The sequence below is a fragment of the Nematolebias whitei genome, chromosome 13 (assembly GCF_014905685.2).
Source record: "Nematolebias whitei isolate Nwh7 chromosome 13, NemWhi1, whole genome shotgun sequence".
Lineage (NCBI taxonomy): Eukaryota > Metazoa > Chordata > Actinopteri > Cyprinodontiformes > Rivulidae > Nematolebias > Nematolebias whitei.
This window is the reverse complement of record NC_056510.1, coordinates 10,286,964-10,313,969: the sequence shown is the minus strand read 5'-3', so window position 1 is coordinate 10,313,969 and position 27,006 is coordinate 10,286,964. Positions and strand designations below refer to the sequence as shown.

The 27,006-nt window shown below is 39.0% G+C and overlaps 1 protein-coding gene across 1 annotated transcript in view; it reads right to left on the bottom strand.

Annotated features, from left to right (window-relative positions):
- Positions 1–27,006, bottom strand: part of tns1b (tensin 1b) — a 201,610-nt gene that overhangs the window by 134,634 nt on the left and 39,970 nt on the right. The window lies entirely within an intron of this gene.

The following is a 27,006-nucleotide window of genomic DNA, read 5'->3' as shown; positions in this document are numbered from 1 at the left end:
CTAACCATCCACTGAACCCAAATCCTGTTATCGCTTCTGTACAGCACTTTGTTGCTTTGATAGACCGGTTGATGTATATTAGATTACAGATTGACCCAATCAGAATGCCAGATGTTACTCCTGTTCCAAAATTTTAAGCGCCTTATGACCCATCGCGTTCCAGCCTCCTTTCATGTGTTATAAACATCTCATTTTCCTCAACTGTGTACCATCCACCAACACCCGGCTCGTTTACTGCTGACTTTATAAACTTGGCTTTAAATGATACGGGACATGAAGTGTGATGATCTCCTGCAGCGTCTTTACAAAACACCTGCATGTTACTTTCTCACCCCGACCTCAAAGTCTAATCTTGGCGAGAAGTGATGTCATCTTCGTGGTGTAATCTTCAGATGGTTCTAATTTCAACTTGAATGTTGAGCTCACTGTGGGTAAGGGTGCAACTAACCCCTTTTAATCCTCACAATACACCACTCTCTAGACTGTGGTGGTTAAACTACAAATACACAAGTGTTATTTTGCATTGTATACTGTATAGAGGACAAGTATTCAAGATAACGTAAACTGAAGAAATCGCCAAAACACTGCCCAGTTGTCTGTTTTGGTGAAGTCATAGACATCAGAATAGACAGCATAGTATAAAACAAAATGGGCCAAGAAACTTTCCTGTAGCACTAAGGCTTTCTTGAAGAAATGCATATTGCACCAGCACATTGCACGCCAATGTTTTAAATAAAAATCTTGAACAATCCATTGGTGCTTAAATTATATGTTGGGGATGACTCTCAGATAATGCCACATCATTTTTTAGTTTAATATCAGTTAAACTGACTGAGCTAAAGTAATTTCTGTGTTACTTAAGGTTAATTAGCAGCGGTGACTCCCGCATGCTCATCAGTTGTAGACGCACATCCAATGATTTCTTTGAGAATTTTATTGAAATCTGTCTAGTGGTTCATGAGATATTTTGTCAACAGAGCGAGAAACAATCGCACACACACAATCACATGATCACTCACCTTTCATGGCTTAGGTTGATAAAAAGGTGCAGCCCAAACCTTTAGATCATTTTACATGCAGCATGTCTAGGGCTATATTTTAAGTGGCAGCATAAACCAATGGCAGGTTTGCAAAGCTTGCATGAGATCCTTACTGCATGTTTGCCCAATAATCCAGTAAAGACACCCAAGATTAGACCATCGCTTAGAAAACCCACACATGCACGAAGAGAACATGCAAACTCCACCCAGAAAAGCCCCAGGTGGGAGGCGATCCTGCAACCTTCTCACTGAAAGGCAACAACTACCAACTGCGCCATTGTGCCGCCAAAAACATTTATCAAGAAATGAAAAATGCAAATACAGAAATTCTTTAAAATGAACACAATGAAGGAAAAAACATATTTGCAGTATCTTCAAGTAGAAACACAAAATAATACTTGTTTGCTCCACTTGTTGAAGTGGAAACTACTTTCTCATTGAACTGAACAATGTGCATATATGATGTTTCTCAAGTACCTAAATACTTCAGTGTAGTTCTGTAAGAAGATTAAAAATACAATGGATTCATTACTGTATTCATTCATACCTATCTGCTCACCACAGACTCATGTTCGGGCTGCTGTTACGCCGTATTGTTTTACATTAATAGTGTTTAGCGTATATCTTGGATCTTTTGGCATTTGTTTAGTGTATATCTTAGATCCTTATATACAGTTTCTTTTTATACTTTACATTTTGATATTTGTGGGTGTAACTGGGACCCTGTGTACATAACTTTATTCTACCTCATGTACCACATGTGGTGGAAACAATAAAGTTGACTTGAACTTGAATGTGTTTTTGAGGCAGGAAGGTCATGGAAACAACTATGCAGCCAAGATGTTTCAATTAAACATTTGCATGCTGCACAGAGCCAAAAGGTGGCCATGGTTGGCACATTCAGGGTCTTTACAATGTATTGAATTGAACAGCTCCCAGACTAACCACAGGAACCTTAAAAGCAATACTGAACATATTTTTTTATCTTCATAACTTTAAAAAGCAGCATGCTAGATAAGCAGTTTGGGGTTTGCAATTAAAGCAGAGGGATAACAAATCACAAATCAGTTTGAGTATACCAACAAAGGCATCCTACGACAGAATAAATGTTTTATGTCATATGTCCTGAAACAGTATTTTTTCCAAGTCATGTTCACATAAGAGTGTTTTTAACTTGTTATTCCTGTTGTTTATCAAGCTCCATATGATAGTTCAGGGTTTGTTACTCTGAGCCACATAGCAACAGCAGAACAGCCAACCCTTTTCTCCATCTCCTAGCTATGCCTTACTACTGCTTAACGGGATTAGCTTAATCTGTTTAGGCTGAAATAATGAGCACTGCTGAGCAAGATGCACAGGGATAGCGGGAGAAGGGTGGACGTCTCTGCCTGGCATACAGGCATTGTTATCCAGGGTGCCACCTTGGAGAGATGCTGGCAAACACCTGCAGGGTTGGAAATAAGGAGGTGGACTTTGCTGGACTGGAAAGGGCTGATAAGAGTCTGCAGAAACCAGTGCCTCTGGAATGAGAAAATGTAAACCATCCCTAACGTTGACTTCCAAAACAATTTGACATTCCCAGTTAAGATGGCCTGCATGACTTTGAGCCTGCATGGTACTGAGATGATAGGAAACTGTTCACAAAATTAATATTTACTGATAAGTCTACTTACGTTGGTTAAAAACATTTGCACAGCCAAACCATCCTTTTTGTATTATTAGTGTAATTCTGAGGAAGAAATTTCATGCACACATTGCAAATATTTGGTCAGAAAAACTGATAAAACTACCCTTTCCTCATGTTAATTATATATAACAATTACTCAAGTTCCTGTTATTTTTGGTCAATGTAACAAAAAGTCACTTCAGAAGAACCGAAGGGCCACATGTGGCTCCAGAGCTGCAGCTTGCAGACCCTTAGACCTTATCAAACTGGGTCCTTTGTGGGCCTGCTTCCATCACACTCCATCAAATTAATAACTGCCAGTTCAGAGGGTCTTGGGAGTGCTTCTGGAGCTTATTCCAAGCAGTTCCTGCAGATTTCTATCCTGCTGATTGGAGTGGGGGCTGATACTGTACAGAAATTTATTTTGCCACATGTGTGCGTGATTGGTCTGTTTCAGATGGTTTTTGACAGAAGATTAATGGATGAAACATTTTCCAGATTCCAAATAAATTACTTCTGCAACATGAGGTGTAACATTCTAATAAGTCCAAAATACAACAGCAAAAAGCACTTTTTAAGCTTCTCCACCAACAACCACACTCCTGGAAACCCCAGGTCATCTCAGTATTAAAGTAAATAAAGCATTTATTGTAGCCTTTTAACAATAAAGATGGGACAAATGCACTGTCAGAAAAATAACCCCAAAATCTGTGAAACCCTGAAGTTTTTATTTTTTTTTGTTTAAACTATCAAAAAAAGTACAAACAAGTATGGCAAGTTACAATAGTGTACATCTAAAAAGGGCATAGTGGAGGCAGACTTAGATATGGGAATATCAAGGCAAAAACTGATTAAAGAATGATAAGGTAAAATTAAAACAAAAGAAAAAAGAAAAATATTAAAATAAACTACAACAAGGGGGGAATATATATTTAGGATAAGGATTAGCATGCATTACTGGGCAATTCCATTAACATTTCATACAGGTCTTCATACGTTTCAATATATTTCAGCGATTTCAAATATAATTGGAATTATGATAAAAAAAAAAGGTTATAAACTGGGGATGATCTTAGCACTTACTTGTCACTCATGTGACAGTGTATTCAAAATGTGTACCAGTTCAATGAGGACATGTGGTGTCAAAACAACAAAAAATGGAGATGTATTTACGATGTCGTACTGTAAATCGTCATGATTATTGTCCTCATGAGCTTGCCATAAAGTAGACGAATGTGACGTATATTCAGTGTATGTTACGAGGCGGCAATTAACAGACCCAAGCTTGTGATGCAGTGATAATTGTCTTTATTAAGATAAGTACAAAATATTACATGTACAAAATATAAAAATAATATTAGTAAATATTATTAAATGTTAAATATAAAATATTTCATGTATAAGTAGAAAATATTACAAATCCTGAAGGTTTCAAAAAGTTTTCTATGTCGGAGTCAATGTTTCACACTCCACTACAGGAGGTGGCAGTAATGTGCTGGATTGTTAGTTTCTCAACTTTCTATTTAAAATGAATAAAAACAGTTTTGGTAGTTTCTCAGTAGAAATTATCAACACTTTACTTCCTTTTAGTACCTGAGGAATAAAACAAACAAATCTGAACAAATGTGAAATTTTCTCAAAACAACAGTCCGCGTTGTTTTTATTTTTCTGCACACAGTTAAAGGTCCTAGAGCAAACTCCTAGCTGGAGTTTTCTACATGTAGTTTACATGTTCTTCCTGTGCATGCATGGGTTTTCTGCAGGTACTCTAGTTTCCTCCCACAAACCAAAAACAAGCACGTTAGGTTAAATGGTGACTCTTGTGTTTACATGCATTTGTGCACGTTTGTATTTGTATGGCTCTGTGATGGACAGGCAGCCCCAACCAGTGTGTACCGTGCTCCTCACCTATTAAGATAAGACACCAGCGCCTGTAGACACCAGATTGATGTTATAAAGGGAAATGTGCATAAGGACAGTAAGGATTAAATCAGTTTCAGTCATTACTGGATCAACACAATTATCCTCTCAAAACCAAATAAGAAAGAACTTCTGTATGAATCTGTCAATTATACTCTTTCTGCCCTCCACAAAAATTATGCAGCAGCCATTTAACCTTAAAATACTAAGCCAGTATCAAACAGCATCCTTGTGTGAGGCTTTAATTGTTTCCGATCATTAGCAATGCACCCGCCACTCTCAGAATTAGTTTATTGTTGGCTGGAGTAGCTGATTGGTGAGACATGGGTGAAGAAGACAGCTATGGGGGCGGGGTGGTGTCGACAGACGGAATTGGTGGCAGCCAACGTTGATTATTTCAGTTTCAGCTTGCTGCAGAACCTCCAAATAACCTCTGTCCTTCACATTCGTGTCACACGTTTGGTCTAAAACGGTCCACAAAGAAGGGAAATGGTTTCAGATAGGCAACGAGGACCTCGAGAGCTGGGGTCAGGGTGTGCACATACCCCCCTTAGCTCAGGCCAGGCAGCTCCTGGGAACAGAGTCCTGTTCCCTTAGAGACGCACGCATAATCTCCTGCCTAACACTCATTAGCACACATGGGCAAAACAGGAGCTCTTATGCATTAAAGTGTGCAAACACACACACACACACCAATCACTCCCACCCTACTTTAAACATTTTCCCACTGTTATATATTACGGATGGGCATTTAAGAACACATAAATTGGTAGTAATAATTCAATTTTTCTTATTATTACTTTGTCACTTTAATCCCCACAGCTGCACAGTCAACAAGATTAAAGTCGACAGCTGAAAACATACATAACTTTTTGTGAATCTTGTTAGGAAAAAAAATGACACCAAAATGATAAAAAGTGTCAAATTAGTAAACGTAAAGTTTCACACAGCCCTCGTTTGTATCAGATGAAGTGCTTTAAAGCGAACCTGTCCACACCGAGCAGACTGCAGCCCAGGTTAGGCATTATCAGACTACAAAGATAAACTATTCCAGATTCTGCTCGGCAACAGACATTCCCTCTGAATAACGTAACCTCGAGGCTGTTTTTCTCTTTAAGTTCTGATCTCAGAACTATTCCCTCAGCTGCTACAAATGAATGACTCATGCAGAAATACATCTACATGTTCACTGATTTCACCTCAAACATCACCTCATTTATTAAAATAAACCAAGTTTGTGTGAGGGCACACAATCAGCTTTCATGCTTGTAACAGTTTTGTCATTTACATGTAAAACAACAACATATAGAGCATGTTCTTATCTTATGTGTATGAAACTTTTACTGGACTATTGGTCAATCAGGTGGAATTCATAGTTTCATTAACTAGAATAAACTGATTAAAATACTAATGCCCACAACAAACATGAATGGTGTGCATGTTATGAAGAAACCTAAAAAAAAACAGTTTGGGAAACTCGGGGATGATCTACCGGTAACAATCAAGGTGTAAAACTAAACATTTCAAACTCGCTGGTGTTTAGTCAGAAGGTTTCCCTTCACAAGCATCCCCGTCAAATATAATTATAAAAACTTCAGAAGACTATAAACTCAATGTAAACCATTTAAGCCACAACGTGCAATTTACATGCCTTGGAAAGTGATGATCAAACCAGTACAATCCCATTTCCAGAAAATTTGAGACACTGTGTAAAATGTAAACACAATGCAATGACCTGCTAATCTCACAAACTCAATGTATTCACCGTGGAACTTGGTCAACATTAAATGACACAACTAAAGTACTGTGCTTTAAAACAATCTTGAATTTGACAGCAGAAATACAGTTAGGACGGGCAACAAAATGCTGTAAATGGTAAATGGACTGTACTTATATAGCGCCGTTCTATCTAATCAAGACACTCCAAGTGCTTTACACTACAATCTGTGTCCTCATTTACCCATTCATACAGCACTCTACTAGAGCTATACAAAGCTAATCTGAATCTGTAGAGACTAATCAGTGCTTTCGATCACATTCATACCCCTATGGGGCACACATCGGGGGTAATGAGGGATTCAATGTCTTGCCCAGGGACACTTCACCATGTGACTGCTAGTGGAATTGAACTCCTAACTCTCCCATTGGAGGACGGCTGCTCTAACCACTCAGCCCCAGCTGCCCCACTATAAAGGTGGAACAAATAAGACATGGCTGGATGAGTATTCTGCAACTAATGGGGCTAACTGGCAACAGGTCAGTAAGAGGACTGGGGACAAAAAGACCATTTTCGAGGGGCTAAATCTTTCAGAAGTAAAGATGAGCAGAGGCTCACCAGCTTGTGAAAACTTAGTTTAAAAACTGTGGAAAAATTTTAGAGAAAATGTTCTTAAACAAAAATTAGGAAGACTTTGAATATTCCACCATCTACAGCTCATGATCTCAACAGATTAGAAGAAGCTATAAAAATCTCTGAGCTCCGAGGATGAGGCTGAAAGTCAATACTGGATGGTCACTGAGCACTAATGGGCCATGGCATTAAAAACAGTTCTAGTTCTGTTCTGGACAGCACGGGCTCAAACACTTCCATCGATTGTTGTCTGTAAATACAGTTCACAGCACCATCCACAAACCTGATTAAAGCTCTATCAGGCAAAGAAGCCGCCACATGTGAACACCATCCAGAAACACTGGCGTCTTCTCTGAACTCAGAAGAATCAAAATCTGAATTTTTTTTTTAATACCATCCATCTCTGCACTAAGGCGTAGAGGGACCATCCAGTCTGCTATGTGCACACAGTTCAAACCCTGCTTCTCTGATGGTATCAGGATGCATTAGTGCCTCTGGAATGGGCAGCTGCCACATCTGGAAAGGCACTACCAATTCAGAAAAGTATACAGGTTTTAGAACAACATATGCTCCCGTCTAGACGACATCCTGTGGCCTTTCATATTTCAGCAAAAATCTAAACCGTAAACTGCATCCATGACAACAACACGGCTTAGTAGTAGAAGAATTCAGGCAATGAACTGGACTTTCTGCAGTCCAGACTTCTCATCAACTTAAAACATTTGAGATATCATGAAACAAACAAAAACACAAAATCCAGCAAAGATGACTGGACTGTTGAACAGCTGGAATCCTACATCAGACAAGAATGAGACGTTTCTCCCCCAAAATACTCCAACAATGGACTCAGTTCAGATGTTTACAGACAGTTGCTAAAGAAAGAGATGCTTTACACGTTCAAGTTTCATTCTTAGTAAATAGTGTTTTATAAGATATGCAAATCAATGAATGGTGTTTTTAGTCACCATATACACAATATCTCTTTTCTTTTTGCTTTGGGGTTGAATCTGTTACTGATCCACACAATGATTACAGAACCGGACAGCACTGAGGAGTTGGTCCTCTATGTTGCTGAGATTCCTTGCAGTCTGAATGAAGTCAGAGAAAAACGATTGCCCCCACACACCCCGGGCAGCGCTTCGTAGTTCATAATTGACCCCCACCATTCAGACAGCATTGTTCTTCCTGGTGGAACCAGCAGGCCAAACAAGACCCTTCCGGTCAACTGAGTTAATTAGTTAGCACGCCACCATCTCATATGGAACGCCATATGCATGGATACAAGCAAGGTGACCTCTACATGTACCCATCTGTGATGTAGTTTTAGGTCTTTTCGTTTACAGAACTACCCATCATTTCTTTAGATTTGACTATGTCAAAGTTATTTTGATCTATAAGTTATTTTACAAGTAACTTTTCATTTGAAAAGTCATTTAACCATGACCTTGAACCCTAAAGAGTTGGAAATCTGAAGTAATCTGCCCTGATTAACGATGTAGGTCCTCTTATAATGAACTGACATGACCCCCCGCAGAGCGAATGTCTTGGGGTTAAATAAACTGTCTTTAAAATATTATGAAGACATGACCATTTTGTTTTGTGTTTTACTGGCTAAGTTTTAATGAACTGTTATTAAAATATATATCAATATGTATGTTTTGTCTAGGTCTTATAAATCCAAGTGAATTACAGGATGTTGTATGGGTGCAATTCTCGTTTTCTGATCGTTCATGAACCTGAAGTGTGCTGCTGTCGTTTCTCAGTCATCCAGGACATGAAGATTGGAAGTCCAGTGATTTTATTTTTAACATGTCATGGGGATGAACCCTATGTAAGCTATAATGTACTTTCAAACAGTCTGAGCATCATTATGTCACTTTATATTTACCTAATTAAACATTTTTACATTGACAGGAGAGCAGTGTAGGGAACAATTGAAAGCTTTCGGGGTACTTGAAGACTTAGGTTAAAACAGGTCAGGATATTCAAACTCATCAAGAGATAACAATACAGAAATGCAACTAAAATGACTCCAATCTGTTTTAATAGTAAACACTCTTTATAATCTACATAGATAATGTAGGTCAAATCATTCCTGACACATCCTTACATTTCTATGCCGATGATACAGTTGTTTATTGTCTAGCTAAATCAGTTAAGTTTTTCCAGCATTTCTAGTCTGCATTTGATATAGAAATAGATGCCGTCCATCGCAGATCTCTCATCTTGAGCAAGCCTTTCAGCTACAACATGCTAAGAATTTCTTAAATCCAGCTGTAAATGATGGACCTACATCTTTGCTTTCGTCTGTTCCCATTTTCCGTCCTTCCTCTGTCACAGTGATAAAATAATTCAGTTTTACCCTCGCATTGATATATCTTTTGATTCTTCAACTTAAAAGAAGATCGTGGCTTTATGGTCTTTATCGGGGAGCAGATGTGTAAAAAAAACATGTTTAATTAAATATCTGATTCACGTAAAGTACATAAATCAGAGCAAACACTTGTAAACAAAGGTTTTGCATTTTAAGGAATGCCTTTTGTTCAACGAGTTTGCCAGAGTTTTAGTTTAGACCTAAAAACAAACTTATTAACGTCACGTGTAAGGTTGTTTTCACACCCGATAGTCCAGTAGACTGGGTTCGATTGGGGACCAAAATTCGGAACGTTACTTTATATTTTCAGCTGGTGCGGTTCACATTCACACTGCACTGAGTCAGTCGAGCCAACCTGTTCTCCCCCTCACCTGTGGTGGTGCTGCACCAAGAAATACTGAAGGAAGCGATATGAAAAACTCTGAAGACAGAGTACAACTTACTTCTTCTGGAAATAAAAACTGAGCGGCGTCAAATTTGAGCGGTTTTAGGATTTCTATTTTGTCTGTGGCTCATGTGCCAAACAAATATTTTTCAACAATGGACTCAGCATGAGTGGAAGATGAGGCAGAAGACCACGGAGAATATTGTTATTTACACGAGGCAGCTGAGATGGCTAGAGGTCCACTAGTGGTAGAAATCCGCGTTTGTTTTGGTTGCATTTACCCAGAATGCCCTGCGCTGTAGTGCGGTCTCCAGTCCACTTGCATTCACAATGCATTCGAACCACGCTAGAGTTCACTTCAACTGAAGCAAGACCTAGGTTTTTAGGCGGACCAGAAATAGCTTTTTTGGTCCGCATCAGAGTTCGATTGCACATTCACACCTCCCCAACGAACTGGACTTTCTAAGCAAATGGACTAGAGTTCGATTAAAGCGGACTAAACAGGGCTGGTGTAAATGCACCCCAAATCTCATGTTATATGAGGCTTGGGAAGTGTTTCCTAAAGTCAGTTGTGTGTGGCGTCCATTTAGAACTGGGGTGCTTCAGTACGTAACCAACGGTCTGTTATTTACAGAGCTCATGGCTCAATGAGACTACCTGTATAAATAAAGGCTAAATGGAAAAATGGCTCATAGCTGTGACAAATGATAATTTCTTGTAAGTTTCAATTAAATTTGTCCAGTCGTTTGTGGTATTTGCCTTTGGTGATGAAGGGATGTTTTGCAACAGCAAATTGGTAATACAGTATTTATTTTCTCTGAGCAAACAAGATCTCAGGTAAATTAAAAATGTTGGAAAATTTTCTGATTGAAACAAAAAGAAATTAACTGAATTCTTGATCAACTCTTACAGAAAAGGTGGGAGCAAAGAAAAAGTAAAACTGGCTCCAGTTAGACTTTCTCCTGAATAGCAGTGAATCCATTCAACGGTTAAAGAAGGAAGTCTGTGAATCCCCTCATTATGAGAAGACTTGAACAGGGGGCAACAAGGGACAATTACAGCTAAACAAGAAATAAGAGCGCTTCGCCTCCCCCCTCTGCCCCCAGTTTCCTTCCTCCCTTTTCTTCTTCTCTCCTGTTCCCACTAACCAAAATATTCCAGCAATGAAAAGTCACCTGCTTTTCATTTGGGGGGAGAAATGCACTCCAGGCATTCCCTCGGCCCTCCGCTCCTGTCCAGACTGCATTTCATCTCGGTGGAGGTGGATCCCAGGGAGGAAATTACTCAGTCATCCAAAAAAAAAAAAAAAAAAAAAACTCTCCTCTTTCACAGACCATCAGGATTAAATGAACACACAGTGCTCCTTTAGTGGAAAACTCCCAGGATTAAGACCTCGTTCAATTTTTTTTAAGTGTCACAGAGAAGGACATTTTTCATGTTTAGGTCATTAGTTTGACCACAAACACGCAAAAAAAAAAAAAAAAAAAAAAAAAAAATCAATTACTGCACTGGGGAAAAAAATTCAAACTGATTCAAGTCAATTTGACTTGATTTAATATCTTAACAAAATAAATGCATTACTGTAAGGTACAAAATAAGACTACGGAAGTACATTTTTGTGGCCAACTATGTACATGCTAATTTTCTACCCAATTTTACTGCAATTCAACCACAGAAGTTCATTCTAAACAAGCTGTACGATGTCCCCTGGTTATGAGGGGTTTGAACAATAAAATGTTTGTAGTTTCCAAGATGAGTGTTTTTTTCTGGACTAGAATATAATTAGCAATGCAAGTAAACAATGTTATTGGTGCAAGTGAGTAAGAGTTACACTATTTATAGGAATAAAGATACAGTAAGTTTTTTTTTTTTCCGCTTATCCCATGCAGCACAGAGTGATGGATCCTGGAGAGTGAAAGGAACATTTTTTTTCCACCAACAGATGCAAAGGCAGGGAGTGGTCAATAGTTGCCTTGGCCACTATTGGCCACTATTGATCAATCTTTGGTATCCCCACCAGCCACCTCAATCATTTGAGGAAACTACTTTTAGGCAATATAAAAACTAGAAAGCATGATTTCCTCAAATGACAGCAGTGCTCAGTTTACATATAGTATATATATATATATGGCTGTGGCCATCTTGCATTTGGACATGGCAGCCCAATTTTTGACGACAACCTTTCTTATGCTTACAAGTAGCCACAAACCAAAACTGAACTGAACACATCGCTTACTTTCCAAGTTACCCAGTTAACATATATACATTACTGGCAGCAGCCATCTTGGATTTTAGCGTGACAACCCCACATTTAAAAAGAGCCGTTACTGCACTTCGGTATTGCCACACACCGAAATGGAAGTCAGTACCTCACTTATTGTTCAAGCTATCATGCTCACAGCATGCACGGACTGATGGACTGACAGGGGGTATCTCCAATTTTCCGTCTTCGCTCCGTGACGGGGTACAATAAATCCAATAATGGTACATTTTACTGAAGGTAAATATAGTTCAGTCTAATACTAGTTATAAACTAAAAGTCATATCAAAATGTAAAAAGTAATGATGTGGTCTTCATCAGGTACTAAAATTATTCAAATTTAACCTCTGGTGCACAAAAACACAGGAGATATCACCATGTCATTATACCAGCAATCAAAATCAAAGTGGAAAAGAGATCCATCCCCTGATCTAGCATGTTTTAAGACATTATCTCCAAAGTTCTTCTAAGGTCTCATCACAGCATTTCACTCAAGTTGATGTCAGAACTTTAACTGGACCATTGCAGCACCTTGATTTTTATTTTTTACTTTTTGAGTTGTATTTGTTGTAGATCTGCAGCTGTGTTTGGGATCATTGTCCTGTTGCATCATAACCCAGTATGGTACAAGCTTCAGCTGTCGGGACAGATGGTCTCACATTTGATCCCAGCATTCTTTGGTCCACAGAGGACTTTATGGTCCACTTGATGACTGCAAGGTGTGAGCTACACCATTAGCCTTCCACCACTGTGCTTAAGTGTTTGTATCAGGTGTTTGTGCTGATAGGCTGTCTTTGGTTTTCACCAAACATGCAATATGCAATATGACTAAACATACTTTGATCCAGTTTTGTTCCATTAGTCTTGTTTTTCATTTAGATGAAACTTTATAAACCCAAGTCAGGCGGCCATGATTTGTTTTTAGAAAGAATAAGTTTTTTCCTGCAACTTTTCCAAACAAGTCATACTTGAACGGTCTTTGTCCAGTTGCCCTGTTATGATCTTCAACCTTTATCCAGCTACTTAAGCCTATAGAATCTGTGATGGAGGTATTTTTTTTTCTGATCATTGTACAGCCTGACCTCGAAATGACCAGACATCAGAAGATTGGCTTATTGGCAGATTGGCAGATTACTTTCTCTTGGGGACTCCAATAAGTTGACTCCTGTTGGGGCAGATGTGGCTGAGTGGTTAAAGCAATCGTCCTCCAATGCAAGAGTTGGGGGTTCGATTCCACCAGCAGTCGCATGGTGAAGTGTCCCTGGGCAAGACACTGAACCCCTCATTGCCTCCGATGCGTGTCCCATCAGTGTATGAATGTGATAAAGCACTTATTAATCTCTGTACAGGTATAGTAGAATGCTGTATGAATGGGTAAATGAGGGCACAGATATGTAAAGTGCTTTGAGTATCTTGATAAGATAGAAGTTTGGAAATTACCTTTAATACTTTAACAGTTGATTCTCTACGGTCATTGCAAATGTCTTTTCATCTTGGCATTGTGTTAACACACACCTGTGTGCTCCAGAGCAACAAAAACTCCTGCTTTTATAGAGGTGGCCCCACTGGTGATGATCACTTAATCAATACATGATACTGAAATCCATGGAAACAGCAAGGTGAATAAAGGTTTTCAATGTATATCTTTTTTATTTTGACTTTTTTACGTTTAAATTAAATGAAATTGTCAAATCTGTGGTGTGTTTACTCAGAGGTTAAATATTAATAATTTTAGCACCTGATAAAAACCAGATCATCTTTATCAATTCTGAATGTGTAAGCCCTGGAACTGAAAGAGGCTGACATTCTTTTATTTAACTGTAAATATATTTTAAAGTATAGAAGGCAAAGAAAATGTAGTTTATGTGTTTTTATGTAAAACAATTCTGAACTGTATTTAGCAGAATGTTTTAGTTGGATTGATACATCCTGTTCTGCTTACTCTCAGGACATTTTCCAAACTTTTATTTGCTCTCACATTTTGTTTCCAGTATGTTATGATGGTAACACAATAATGGTATTAATTCTTGGCCTGAATTTATGCACGAGTTATGAAAACGAAAAAAAAAGAAGGGATATTAAATGTTAGTTTCATTTGTTTTCAGAGAAAATCACAAAATCTCTGGAGATAATCTTCATGCTTTAATAAAACAAAGCTCTGAACATTTTCTGCAAGTCCTGGAAAATGGCGCCCAATGATAATAAATAATACATGTAAAAACATAAATGAACACAAGCTCAAAATATTAACAGGTCTTGCCCAAAATATGGTACTAGAAGGGATTAAAATAATTTAATCGGAGACATCTAAAGTTCACAGTAACAGCAAACAGCTAAAGGGAAAACAGATAGATGGCAAAATATCTCAGACAAGTAAGTAAACTCATAATACCAAAATCTTCTCCCAAAGGATAAAAACCACAGGAGTCAGGATGAGTAGATTTCATGAGTGGAGGCCCCAATGGTTGATTACTGGTTTTCATTCAAAATCTGCATTTCTTTTGGCCTTCTAAACTGAACAAGAGGTACGCCTGGTTCCTGTCGATTAGGGATTTCAATAGTGAATGTAATTTTCATGATGAGTGTTTTCATGGACTGGAATTGAGCAGAGAACGCAAGTAAACCTTAATGTTTATGGTGCAAGATCTTACAAATGGGTAGGGCCTGATTTGAGAAATAATTTGAGGAAACTACTTTTAAGCAATATAAAAGTTAGAAAGCACAGTTTCCTCAAATGATAGGGGTGGTCAGTTTACCTATATGGCAGTGTCCACCTTGGATTTTAATGTGGCAACCCAATTCTCAAAATAAACATTTTTTTACGCCTAGCTGCAGCCACCTACCAAATTGGAAATCAGTATCATAAATTTTTCAAGTTATCCGCTCTCAACATTCACAGAAAGACGCACGGATGGAAGGTATTTCCAATTTCTCCTTTTTGCTTTGCGACAGAACATACTTTTATTTTAACTGGTTTATTTAAATGTATAAAACATAACATATTTAATAGGCTTATATTATGTCAATGAAAGGAAGATACTTTAAAACAATCAAACAGTGCATTATCCTGCAGCAGGAAAAAAATGGACCAGCAGAGCAGTCTGATGTTGTCAGGATCAGATCCAGGGACTGTTTGGTTTCTCAGCTGTATAAATATGGAACTGCAGGAGGTATATAATCACCTCCAGAGTTAAAGGTTATCATGGCAATAACAAGTTCTGTCACTCTCTTTAGTGGAAGGCCACTGAATGAAAGATCCTGTTAAGAGTTCAACTTCCTCCAACCAACAACTAGAGCAGGTAAAATTAAATATGTGTTTGTATTTCAAAGAGCACTCCCAGCTCCTAATCGTTATTCATGCAGAGTCTTTTACAATGATGTAATGTTTTTATTATACATTAATGCCGTCAGTGATGATAAGCTAAAATTGTGTCCTGATGCATGCTCAAACTAGATTGTGTTTTTAAATTTAATTTAATTTTTTTTTTTTTTTGGGCTTCAGTGTTTGTGCTTTGCTGCTATCAAAATATTTTAACACAAGTGTAACTTGGCTGGTAAATTGTTTTCTGCCTCAAAAGTCTGACTTCATGAGTATACGTAAGGACTGTTCTGATTTATAACAACTCAGCTGCACAAAAGAGATGTGAAGCACATCCATATAAGGGGTCATTCAAAACTAAATACGATACTTGATATTTCCCTTTAAAAGGTTGCGTCGAGTTGTTTATCGTTTTGGTAAAAGTCCAGCTACAGGCTGTAATATATTATATTCTTATAAAACCACCTGGTATCAATGTGTCCAGTTATATTGGTCAGACTACTAGTGGTTATAGGCGTTCTGAGTTGTTGTTTAATTGATGAACACTGTACAATCATCAAAACGGCTTGTAAACAATTGTATGCCTTTCAATTAGAGAGAGCATGAACACACCGTATTTTGTGCCGTACACGCCGCACTACCCTATAAGTCACATCAGTCTATATTTGTGTAATAAAGTGGAAAAATTCATAAATATGTTGCTTCACCGTATACGTCACATCTATTATGCGTCACCGATGACACATTGCGTTTGTTATGCGTCACCACTGACAACCCGGAAATGTGGGCCGGTGTGCCAAAAATCAATGGGTTGCCAAATGACGGCCGCGGGAGCGTGCACGGGAGGACTTTAACAAGAATTTAACAAGATTAACACCTAAAAACAATTATTTGTTTGCTGGAAATTATAGTAAAGGTGTGTCTCAGTCTAACGTTTGCTTAATACACACACTTTGACGGTCACATCAGCTGTACTTCAAAAGCCGATATGCGTAAGTAAACACATTCACATGACAAGTTGCTGTGCAAATTTAACAAGTTAAACACCTAAAAACAATTTTTTGTTTTCTCATAATTATAGCAGTGTGTCTCAGTTGAACTATTCCTTAAAAAAATGCACTTCAATAGTCGAATCAGTTGAATTTCAAAAATGGTTTAGCTGCCTCGGTGCTGCAAAGCATGCAGATGGACGAGCCGCTGCATTTCTTTAAAATTTAACAAGATAAGCGCCTAAAAAAATGGATTTGTTTGCTTGAACTTATGGCAAAAGGTGCGTCTTAGTCTAACTTTTATTTAATAAATGCACTTTAATGGTCAAATTATCTGCATTTTGCCGGAGCGGTGAAGCTGGTTTGACAGTTCCAAGCAGCGAGTAGAAAGAAGGTGGGGAGATTATGGCAGGTCGATTGAGTCATTAATAGCTGGTGAGGATTCTCAGTCATCCAAGACATGGTAAATTAAAAAAAAACTTCAAGAAAAAAAACAAGTATAAAGTAAAGTATAATCAATAAAGTCCAGTTGTTTTTGTCTAGAACTTTTTTGAATTCGTCATTATAGCCATGTTTACCTATTTCATGATACAACTGCATGCCGTACTGCTACTACTACTCTGCTGCTATCAAGTGGCTCAAAGTGGTACTGCAAAAAAAAAAAAATTCAGTCAGAATGAATGAAAACAGTCATATCTCAACCAAAAATTTGTTTATAAATATGAGAAAAAATCCATAAATATGTCGCTTCGGCCTATAAGTCACAGGGCATGTGAATTATGCAAAAAAAACTGCGGCTTATAGGCCAAAAAATATGGTACTTGTAAATTGAAGTGTTACAGAAAAGCAAATGTGACAAGTGCTTGTGATTCCAAACAGAAAACAACTTAAAAACATGAAGGCTGTTTCCAAAAAAACTGAGCAAGAGCTAAAGATCTCTTTTTGTTAATCGAGAGATTTTAAAAGACGTCAAGAGAACATGTGGAAACAGCTACACAAAATGAAAAGTAGTACAAAAAGCATATAAAAACTGCTTGTTCATAGCTGATAAAGCTGACAAACATAGTAAAGCCTTTATAAAAACACACCTGGTCAATGTAAACCCAGATGTTAAAATGAATAAATGGCCCCACATGTGAAGCACATCTTTAATGAGGTAATCTGTGACTACGACTGGAAGCAAACAAGCTCCTGAGAAAAAAAAGGGGGAGAGAGTTTGAAGACGATAAAAGCAGAGAAATTTAAAGAAACAACATCACTGTGTTTAAGTTAAGACAACTTAGGCAGCTAACTTAACTTTCCAACATGATATGATCATCATAGGACTGGACATTGATGATTTAGGTGCTTTCAAAGACCCATGCAGTGAAAGTAATATTTCTTAACTGGCATATTAAGAAAAGGGCTTTGAAACTTCGATTTAAAGACTCACCAGTTTCTATGATAAATATTAATTTTTAAGTTATATACTGGTTAACTTTCTTTGGGTCTGCTGGTGTTGTACTGAAAAAAGTGCCCCTGCCTTGTTGCAGGAAGTGTACTGACAAAAGGGTGCACACTGTCCCACTTGCAGACGGACCCGTATTTTAATCAGCTTTGTATGTTCAGGTGTGGCCATGTTGATTATTCAAATAAAAAGTGCAAATCTCAGACCCAGTTAGTTTTGTTTATGGGTGGCATCTTAAGTCATGGAGAGCAGGGTGTCTGGTTTGGGGATCTCAAGGTCTCATTTCTATTTTTTTGCAGAACAGGCGTTCTGTTGGTGTTTTCAAGTCAAGATCTTCAATGTGCACTGGGAAAAATGCAGGCAAGTGTGAATTTGCTGGGACGAGAATCAATTATTTTTACATCTGAGACCATGGTTCTTAACTGGAAATACATAGAATGTTCCCTCGTTGTTGGGGTTGAGACTTTGTCTCAAGCAGAAGAGTTCAAGTATCAGGAAGTCTTGTTTATATGATGGAGTGGGAGACGGATGGATGGGGCTTTGTTTTCAGTAATGAGGCTGTTGCTCCTGTCTAATGTGGTAAGGAAGGAGCAGAGCAAAAGTCTATCTATATTTGAGATGTTGGATCCAAGCGGGGGCAGCACAGTGGCGCAACTGGTAGAGCTGCTGCCTCTCAGCGAGCAGGTCCCTGGTTCAAACCCCAGTCCAGGGGCCTTTCTGGGTGGAGTTTGCATGTTTTCTACGTGCATGCGTGGGTTTTCTCCGGGTGCTCCGGTTTCCTCCCACAGACCAAAAACATGCATGTTAGGCTGATTGGTAACTCTAAATTGTCCCTAGGTGTGAGAAAGAGAGTGAATGTTTGTTTGTCTTGTTTGTCTCTATGTGTCCCTGTGATGGACTTGCGACCCATCCAGGGTGTACCCCGCCCCTCGCACAGTGATTGCTGGACATGGGCACCAGCGACCCCCATGACCCAAAATGGAATAAGCGGGTAAAGAAAGTGGATGGATGGATGGATGGATCCAAGCGGCTGAAAAGAGCTTTCTTTGTAGGAGGCCGTCTTAGCACAAACTGTTTTTTTCCCCCCCACTATGGAGTAGAATGTTTATGGTACATCCAACGCAGAAAAAACGAGGCGAGTTACAAAGTCCACGGAAACGTTTTCTGTCAAGGATTTGCACCTGCATTCAGTCAATTAAAACCGGAGCTCGTCTGTTTTTGTAATTTCTTCTAATACTGACAACTTGGGCCATGACAGTGTTGTGGATATATATCTTTTGTTTTCAGCAGATCCTTGTAATATAAGAACCAACTACAACCACCCCCCACAACAAACAGGTGTTTTTAATAGCTTGTGGTTCCTAAATGTCACCGGTATTAGCATAGTCTTCAAACTGTCAGCACAACGAGAGGATGCTGAGTTTGGTTTTTTTTTAGCCTTCTCTAAGAAACCTGATAAAATCTCTGTAAACCCTTTTTGGCATTCATCCGTTATTCACCGTGTTTGGTAGAACGGGGCAGCTTTCTTCAAGGTTTTTTTGTTTTTTTCCCCAAGGTCTCTTGTTCAGTCCATGTTCATTTTGGGCTTAATTCTTTCACCTGAAGCATCTTCCGTTTCATTTCCTCTGCCTGTCAAGCTGCCACTTCCCATTATTTTCATGAGCATTTTCTTTCTGCTTTCATGCTGGAAAAAGAAAAAAGCAAACTTCTTTTATCCCGGACCATCCTTGTTCTCACAGGATGAAGCCATTTTCTTCAAAATTGAGGCTAAGAAGTAGATCCTGTCTTGTGTCTGAACTGAAGATGGTCCATTCTCCTGAATCTGTAACTTACTCCGAGGTCGTTTCACTTCCATATTTGTCTTATTCAACCCAGATATTTCATGAAGGCATTTCCAGCTGTGTTCACTTTTCCAGCTGCCCAGTTTACGACATCACCATGCAGACCTACTGTAAGAGTTAAAAGGTCTGAGCAATTGCAGGATTTTAATGCTTTAGTCTTAAATAGTTTTGAAAGACAAAAGAAAGTGGGTAAAAATAATGGATGGATGAATGAAACATTTTAATTTCCATCTCCACTGTAACACATATTCTCAGTAGTGGGTTAGTATTGTTAATGTAAAGTTCAGTTAAATACTAAAAAGCAGGGAATACTTAGCTAAAGAAGAACAGTGGCTAAAAACTTAAAGTATCATAAGAAGACAAGTATAGAGCAAGTATGCTGAAAGAGAATTTAAATAGAATAATGTTTCTAAAGGAACACAATAAATCTCAATGTCAATCTCATGCGGGAAATTAAAAACAAACTTTTTTTTTTTTTTGCAAATAAGTATAAAAGTTACAAAAGCTGGAAGTCAAAGTACCCATCTCCTGAATGGGCTGAATGTATATGTCAATGGAACCGAGGATTAAGTTTGAAGGAGGTAGGGTGGGATATAAGCAGCTATACAGTAGTGCACAGGTAGAAAGTAGAGCTGGATGATACGACCAAAACTTTTATCGCAATATATTTCTTAATTTCAGACGATACTATAATTCAATATTGATTAAACAATATAAAAGCCTCAGAAAAACTGTACAATAATGCTCACCTTTTATTTGTATTTAGCCTTCAAAAAATTTTGAAAGCACAGTCAAACATAAAACTCTCAAACGTGTCAATATTAATCGTTTTAACTTTCAACAGCAACATAACCTAACAACCCACGCAGCAGTTTCTCTTTTGATACAGCTGGGGGTGTCGTTTCAGGCACGTTGGCTCAAACTTTTATTGTGCTTCATCTTCTGACTCTCAGCGTCTATCGAGTGGAACAAGTTAGATGTTCCCACCGCTAGTTGGAACGACTCTCCGTCACATTTTGCAGCACATGAAACCTGCAGTTCATCAGATGTTAGAAAGCTAAACCACTTCCACACCGTCGAATGAGTCTTTCCTCTCATCAATTATGTCATCTGCTTTCTCTTCGCTTGTGAAAGCTTGTTCAGTCACATTCTGACGGTCATGGGCACTCATTTTGAAGTGAAAATTTGTGCATGCATGTCAGTATACCGTTATATGCATATTTATGTATACAGTGAACCCTCGCTATAACGCGGTTCACCTTTCACGGTCTCGCTGCTTCACGGATTTGCATCGTGCATTGTGTTCTGCATTCTGATTGGCTAAACAGTCTCTCCAGTACAAAGTACAAATAACTTCTGTTATTTGTAAAAAAAACGTTTATACAGTACTTTTATTTGTTAAACAAATGCTTGGGCCTGTAAAAAGGTTTTGTTCTTTGGTTTGAATGTATTATGGAGTATTTCATTGTATAATAGTAAAAAAAAAAAAAAAAAAAGGTTACTACTTCACAGATTTCGCCTATCAAGGGTTCTTTTTGGAACGTAACCCCAGTGAAAAACGAGGGTTCACTGTACACTGAATCACTAGTTTGATTCAGAATGTGTGTGTAAACTTAGGGACAGGACTGGATAAGCCTTTGCTTCTTCCTCTTCCCTATTCGTACATTTTGGTTTTGTTTACAGAATATTTTGGTGGAAACATTTTTAATAACGTTTTTGGTTTTGATGAAATTTTAACTGTTCGAAATGAAATTAAAAAAGAACAAAAGAAAGGAATGCTCTGAAGCACACTTCTGAGCAGTACCAACAACCTGTGATGACTTTGAGCAGAAAAGCCCTACATTTTCCCCGTTTTCCCTGTTTTCCCTATGCGTAAGCAAAAGTATTTGGGAATGCTGGGAAATCCTGATGTCCGAATATGGTCTGAGGTTTCTTTTTTCAAACGACAAGAAAACCTCTTTCAAATACACTAAAAGTAGGATTTAGATCAAATGTCCAGGGCTTATCCCGATTAGCAAGACAAATTAAGACCTATTTCTGGAAACACTTATGATATCAGGATAATCCAGGCAATACAATGTAGTTTATAAAGCTGGGAATCTGACAATGTGCTTAGTTTAGTTTGACCAAATATGACTTAATCCCTGATTTGATGTGATGTGGCACAAACATGAATGGATAAAATAGCACAAAGTTTGCAAAAGTAGATAAATTGCAATAAATAAATAAGAATAATTAAATTAAAAGAAAAACAATTGATGGAGGTGAGGATGGAGGAGTTAAAAGAAATGCGTGGGAGCATAGCATAGCATCTCCATCTGGGATCAGAATTCTGCATCACTCAAAACTCCTATCTGCAAAAAGAAGGTGTGTCCAAATTAAAGAGGTTTAAGCACCAAACAAAGATCTGTCATTAACACAGGGGCTCAGATTGAACCTCGCCCCCTTAAGTGAGCTGGCTTTGTCATACAGTGCTCTGATGCAGTCAATCAGTGACCCACAACTTAGCTGGGGGGCTTTGAGTTTCTTTTACGACCGACCCTCCCTTCACCTCGCCTCCAGCTCTTCAAAAGACAGAATGGTAATTAACTGATGAAGAGCTCAGTAAGATTATCCGGTCCCCTCACCGAGAGCTGCTGGTGTGCAGCACTGGTCCCAGAGGACCAGCGCTGAACGTGGAAGGATAGATCTGAATGGTCTATTCAAAGCCTCCCACCTTTCATCTTTTATTCGGCTCAGGGAGAGGAGATCAGACAGGAATGCCGTTTCATATCAGCACAAAAAAATAAATAAAACACACTTAAAGTTTGAAGACTGTGGTCAAAGCACAAGTACAGATACTCTCAGACCACATCACTGCTTTGGGAGAATAAACAGCCTCTCACTGTGAGCGGGAGTGAAATATGCCAAGAGTTCCTTCCAAACAAGGGGAGCACATGGGTTGAAGGAGTAAAGAAAAAATCTGGAGTGACATTTAATTTATGTTTGATAGACGTTTTTTTGTCTATGCCTAAAACTGGGGAAAAAAAAAATGCTTTTGTCCATGTTAGCAAAATAAGTCAAACCACTGAACATAAACTCAAAGTAATCTTTAGATGCACATCTACAAACTAAATTACTGTTTAGAGTCAATCCAATTCAAGCTGGTTGGAACAGCCAAGAATGGCTCCATCTTGGTCAGTTTTACAGATATTTGGTGTGGCAGCAGAGAGTCCTCCTCAACACATACTCTAAGTGCCAACAGATCTTGCAAAATCTGGGAATAATGCACAAGATTGTATAGAACTTCATGTTAAGGTTTGACCAAAATGGCTATAACGCTGTTTCTTCTTATAAGAAAAGGATCTTGGTTTAGAAGTCTACCATGAAAGGTGGCAGGTCAGGGTTATGCTTCATTTCTTACATTTACACACCTTCCATTTAAGTCAGGGTTTTTAAGTACAAGTATGCTGTCTATAAGTATAAGTGATATATGTTATCATTGTATGTTCCCATGCAAGGACGAAATTGATTCACTGCATTTAAACCATCGCACCTGGGATGCACCCGGGTGGAGCAGTGGGCAGCTAATGAGCATCTGGGGAGCAATTGAATGTCTTGCTCAGAGGCACCGTGACATCTGGGAATGGCTGGGAATCAAACCACGAATTTCTGGTCCCAGGTCGGCTGTCCTACCTCTACCCCATCTCTGCCCCTTTGCTATAGTCCAAGAGAAGTGGTTTCTCACTGTGGGTACGTGACAAAAAAAATCATTTTCTACTCGCAGCTCCCTCTGAGACATCGTCTTGCGCTTTGCCCCCAGTTAGTAGTAGTTTCTAACAGAGAATGTATTGATCATTGTGTAATTAGATGGATAAAACTTTGTGGACGTGTTTGTTTATTAAGAGTGGCTGCAGTAAACTCATCTAACTTCTTCTCTGCTTAGGAGCAGCTGGCCAAGGCTGTCAGGAAATACATCTATCATTACAATTGTCCCAGCAAAAAATATTTTTAAAAAGCCAAATGCAACTTATAAAGATAGTCAAAGAACTTGTGGAAGGAGATTTGTGCATGACGGAGACAGCGAAGAAACACAAGTGGCTATCTATGACTGAATGTGCTGACAGAGACAGTGCGCCTCACCTGGGCACTGTAAGGACACGTTCCTGCACTGTATGTCGCAAATGGCGTCAGTCTCTTTTGCCCCTTTTCCACCACCCCCACTCAGCTCAACTCTGCTCAGCTCAAGCGCTATTCCACTAGTCCTTAGCTGATTCGAGGCTGATTCAGCCCCTTTTGTTGTCCCTGCTTTTCTGGTGGGACTTTTCGAGCCGAGTCGGCACCTAAACGTGACGTCAGAACACTGTCAGTCACTGATTGGTCAGGGGGAGGAGTCACTGGATCTCTCTCAGAAACTTTTCACCAATCCGCCATTTGCAGTTACTCGGAACGCAGAGGAGTGGATCTATTTTTAAGATTTTAAAAACAATAATGACAACACCGTGTTTAATGCTGAAGTCCAGGCGTTTTTTTGTGTTTGGTGACCGACGACAAAATTCGAGCGAGCTAAGTCACCGCGGAGGATCATACGAGCTGCCGACCCGTTGAAGCACACGAGACCGGACTCCGAGCCCCGGCCTTGCGTGCTCACAAAGACCGGATTTCGAGCTCTGGCAGATTGGTGTACCAGGATGGAGGATGGAAACTTTTTTTTTTTTTTTTACATTTTATGCATAAAAATATATTTTTTAATCAGTTAAGATTAAAAATAAATAAACGGTGCCAGCTTTATCATGAAATCCTGTTGTCAATTTGACTTTATTACATAATCTGTTAATTAAAGTTAACTCAGCTGAAAAATCATAAAAATACAAAATTATTGGATCTCTCAGAAATATGTCACTCAAATATGTTTAAAGAGCTACAGCCTTTAGTTCAACTTTATTCTAACACACAGATGTACAAATCACAAAATAAGAATTACACTTTAAACCAAAGCTAAAATAAAATCTGTATACAAGAAACAAAACCGTGTATCTAAATTGAACAATAAAAGTAGACTATGAGTGCAAATACATCAAATGATGAAGAAAAATATAGAATTTTAAATATAAGCGTTTTTGTAGACTCTGGTTCATCAGAGACTTAATTCAATTCAGTTTATTTATATAGCGCCAAGTCACAACAGAAGTCATCACAGGGCACTGAACAGAAATATTCATATTTAAAAATAATAATTTAACATTGTCTGAGGAGCAGACTGCTTTGGGTTTAACTCATCGCAGAACTCTCTCAAGGGTGAACTAAAGTTCATTAAAAGTTCGTTAGCAGGATTTTGGATTCTGGACACGCTTCCAGAACTGGTCCTGAAGTGCGGTGGAAATGCAACGTGTAAAGAGCTGAACTGAGCAGGGCTGAGTAGGAGTGATGGAAAAGGGGGATTTGTGACCTAATGCTTCTCCTCAATTAACAACATAAATACGAGAAAATCCTCCTCCAAACCTTCCATCATCAAGTGAAAAGAAACATCCATCTCCATCAGTCATGCTGTATGTGTTGTTCCTGTTTGCTCATGACGTGCGATTCAAAAAACGTTCAATACAAAAACAACTGGACTTTATTTGTAACGGAAGACGTTTCGCTCCCCATCCGAGGAGCTTTCTCAATTCAAAGAGCAGCGAGTGTGGGGTTCAGGTTCCACACTCGCTGCTCTTTGAATTGAAAAAGCTCCTCGGATGAGGAGCGAAACGTCTTCCGTTACAAATGAAGTCCAGTTGTTTTTGTATTGAACGTTTTTTGAACTTATCATGTCCTGGATGACAGATTCTTCACCAGCTCATGACGTGCGCTGCAGTGGGAGGACTTATTAGGACTAGTATGAATTATCCATGCACAAAAGCCTCTCACACTCTCTGGACTCTCTAGTTAAGGCATCAGTGAGATCTGATGTCTTAACCAGACTTTTACACTCTTCTTACAGTCAAATCTAAGCACGTCTTCAGCTTCTTAAATAAGGATTCCCAAATAATCTTCATAAAAAGTTATTTTTTTAAAAGCTCATTAAATTAAGCAATTTTATGCAAAATCAATGCAATATTTCAAAGTTTAAAATGACAAGAAAAAATCCAATACATCCTAAATATTGTAAAAAATACATTCAGATCTCGGAGCATTTCAGCACTCATTGGACCTTGCTCATTTAAATGTGTCACCGTGCCAAGCCCCCCACACAGTCGGGGTCCTAACCCTCTACCCAACCCCCGACAACACAGACCACCCAACAAATCCCCTGACCAGCTCCCCAGGCGTTTTCCAAACCACTTTTACATCTATCGACCAACACCTCAACACAGATCCTGCATGGACACACACAGCTCAGGTTATCCACAAATCTCTCCTGCCCTGTGAAAAGGCATGAAGATTACCATAAAGTTATTTGGTTTTGAACATTTTCTCACCCAGAACATGCAGGACAAGCAGACCCAGGTCCGAGCTGGTCCTGCTAGCGCTGACGGCAGGCTGAGGGAAACGGACGGCATGGTGCCCGACAGGAGTGATGCTGCTGCTACACACCAGTGGGCCTCCTCAGAACTGATCCGAGCAAGAGGGGATTTGTCCAGCACTGAAAAGGCATGACTGCAGAAGACTCAAACCCTCTCCTTCAGCCAGGGCTTTATATTTCTCCACAGCCGTCACTATCCGAATTTTGTTTTCCTCCTCCAAGCTGGATCCGGACTACCACTGCTCCGTGCCTCTCCTCCCTCTGCCGGGGGAAAGTTTCACAAAGGTTTTCTTTTCTAAATGGGGGGTTTGGGCTGCCCCTACCTCTCTATGGGATCAAGGGGGGAGGGGGTAGTCCACTTATTATCCATCTCTTTTGCGTCTACTCTCTTATCCCATGTCTCCCTCCCTCCTTACACTCCTTTAAGTCCCACCACTTTTATTTTCATTCACTGCCTGATCCCCCTGTGCAGCATCCAGGGCCCTTGCTTCATCAATCTCTCCTCCACATGGAGTACTTCTGTTCCGAGTCCATTTTAGTATTTCACAAGCACCATCTCTGTCTGTATGTACCCTTCAAATGCAAAACTACTACTGGCATTTCTCCTGCCACTGGAAATATGCAGCATTAAATCACTTTAGATGTAAAAAAAAACAAAATAAACCAATACAATCCAGAATTTGAAACATTTACTCTGCTTAATGTTTGGAGAACACAAAGTTTGTTTTCTCAGTCATCCAGGTATATAACAACAAAAAAGGTTGAATCATGTCATCTGGACTTCGTTTTTTTGTTAAAAAGAAACGTTTCGCCCCTCATCCAAGAGGCTTCGTCAGTCTGAGGCCTAGCCATCTGGTATTACCCAGAAGCCACCCTGACTCCAGGCCAGAAGGCCAGACTTCAGGGGTATCTGAGGCAGGCTTGAAACACAAGA